The 2,406-nt window shown below is 41.7% G+C and overlaps 1 non-coding gene and 1 pseudogene across 1 annotated transcript; both read left to right on the top strand.

Moving 5' to 3' along the window:
- Positions 1 to 1,155: 1,155 nt before the first annotated feature.
- Positions 1,156 to 1,269, top strand: LOC140280604 (U5 spliceosomal RNA). The gene has a single exon (XR_011909544.1). It is a non-coding gene; the product is annotated as a U5 spliceosomal RNA (small nuclear RNA).
- Positions 1,270 to 1,576: 307 nt separating this feature from the next.
- On the top strand, positions 1,577 to 1,671 carry LOC140280568 (U2 spliceosomal RNA; annotated as a pseudogene).
- Positions 1,672 to 2,406: the final 735 nt, after the last annotated feature.

Genomic DNA, 2,406 nt, shown 5'->3' with positions numbered 1-2,406 from the left:
TAAAGAGTGGCAGACCCTTCAAGACCTCTACAAAACACATGCACAATGGTGGGAAATGGTGAAGGAAACGACCCAGACTTTTTTTAAACAGCAAGGTAAACATAAAAAAAGGAAAGAGAATAGATGTATGATGGGACTGCAGAAACGCTTACAGCGCTACTTTAAACTAAATCAGTGTGGCATAGACTTTAATGAAGAAATCAAAGATGTCAAAAAGGAAATGTCAGTTTTAGCAGAAGTAAAGATTAAAGGAATTTTTGTAAGAAGCAGGGAGCAGGAAATTGAGGAAGGTGAAAAATGCAGTACTTTTTTAAGAAAGTCATAAATAAAAAGGAGTGTATTCAAAATCTAATAAGAGAAGATGGGTTTTTAACAAAATCCACACAAGAGATGATTGAAACTGTACATACCTTTTATAGTAACATGTACAAAGAGAAACCAGTGCACTTGGAAACATCGGCAGAAATTTTAAAATTCGTTGACAAAATCGTAAAAGAGAATGCACACTTGACACAGGATTTTACTGCTTTAGAGTTAAAAAAAATGCCTCACAGGTTTTAAGACAAGTCGAGCTCCGGGTTTAGACGGGCTTCCTGCCCTGCCCTTCCTGACCTTTTGGGACCTTTTATCATCAGACATTTTAGATGTTTTTAAAGATTTTGAAAAACTCGACCGACTGCTGACAGTTTTAGAGTGGGAATAGTGACTCTACTTTATAAAAAAAATGATAAGACTGACCTAAAGAATTGGAGGCCCATCACACTTTTAAACTTTGACTGTAAACTTTTTAGCAAGGTTTTAGCGACACGGATGTCCTCTGTTTAAGAGAAGGTAATTCACCCAGACCAGGCTTGTGCCATCTCAGGGAGACAACTCACCGACAGCCTCGTACTGATTCGAGACATCATTGATTATGCTAGAGACAGAAACACCCGGCTTGTCATCTTAAATTTAGACTTTGAAAAAGCTTTTGATCGGGTCTCGCATCAATATCTCTTTCAGGTGTTGCAGCCATCGAATAGGGCCCGATTGTTCCTACTTGGTCAGCCGAGTAGCAAGGGTGGGGAGCAAGCGTCTCAACCAAGCAAAGCTCACCATGGGGAAGGTGGCTATGCCAACTAGCCTGATGCCCTGCTCCCGCAGTGACGGATAATCATACTCTGGTTTCTCTTCATAACGTACAAGTCTTTCGCCTTTTACTAAAGACTCCCGTGGAGAGCAGCACTAATGAGTTGTTTCTGTTTTTGGCAGGCTTTACCTTTGCGGGTGAAGCCCTTTCTGTCTGTGCAAAAGAAATCTTATTACTGTGCAGAGTGACTTCTCTGAGTAGAGTCGCCTTACTTGTCGCACTGTGCCGATGTTCGAAGCTGGAGTGCAAAGTTGTTGCTTGAATGGTGCTCGCTGGAGCGTGCGGGAGTGAAAAGTTATACCATTTAAAAGAACTGAAGAGTGCTCAGTGCAGCGGGTGGGCGGAGGTGCAAAGTGACACTCTGTCCACCTATGGCCATAAAAAGAACACCGCTACAAGTGCGCATTGTGCCAGGAAGGGCCCTCGGACGTGAACCAGTGGACAGTTATCGCTTCTCTGCCTTTTGGCTGAGATCAAGTGTAGTATCTGTTCTTATCAGTTTAATATCTGGGAAATATTGGGTTTACTGTGTACCATCCTAAAAATGCATCCTCCAACTAGCACAAGATGAACTCCATTTGAGAAAAGGTATGGAAGACCATTTGTACTCCCACAGTCAAAACAGTCATCACCTGACATGATGAAGAAAAAAAGAAAAAGAGAAGAAACCTTAGCAGAATACAAATATTAACAAGTAGAGAGATCTCTTCTGTTTAGTCTGTTCCAGGTGAACCGGTGAAGGAATCTCTGAAGACAGTAAAACCCGGGGACTGGATCATCATCAAAGTGATAAAGAAAAAGAACTGGTCCAGCCCAAGGGGGGAAGGTCCATTTCAGGTACTACTTACATCACCCACAGCAGCTGAAGGACTTCTTGGATTCACTTATCACATTGTACCACGACCTTCAGAAGTAGGGAAAGATTAGTTACCCACCACTGTTTTCTGAGGCAAAAGTCTGACTACAAAGGGGAATTCTCTCTACAGGAGGGAGTTCATCTCAACCTCAGTGAAGAAAACAACAGCTAACATGAGAACATAGGGTGTGACTAAAATAAGATGGATGGATGGACAAAGGCCGTGGCAGCCATTCAGATTACCAGGATTTTGTGGGTTAAGAGGAACCAGCTGTGTATTATTAATCATTACTCTTATTATAGTATTCCCAATTTTATGGTATGAAGCATGGATTAGCAGAAATAAAGATGATGCAGGACAGAGTACCACCACTGTCCCCTTGACATAGAAAGTGCCACACTAGTAATAACATTTATTTAA

Source organism: Leuresthes tenuis, unplaced genomic scaffold, assembly GCF_036924035.1.
Source record: "Leuresthes tenuis unplaced genomic scaffold, fLeuTen1.0.hap1 SCAF_21, whole genome shotgun sequence".
Lineage (NCBI taxonomy): Eukaryota > Metazoa > Chordata > Actinopteri > Atheriniformes > Atherinopsidae > Leuresthes > Leuresthes tenuis.
This window is presented reverse-complemented; position numbering and strand designations above follow the sequence as displayed.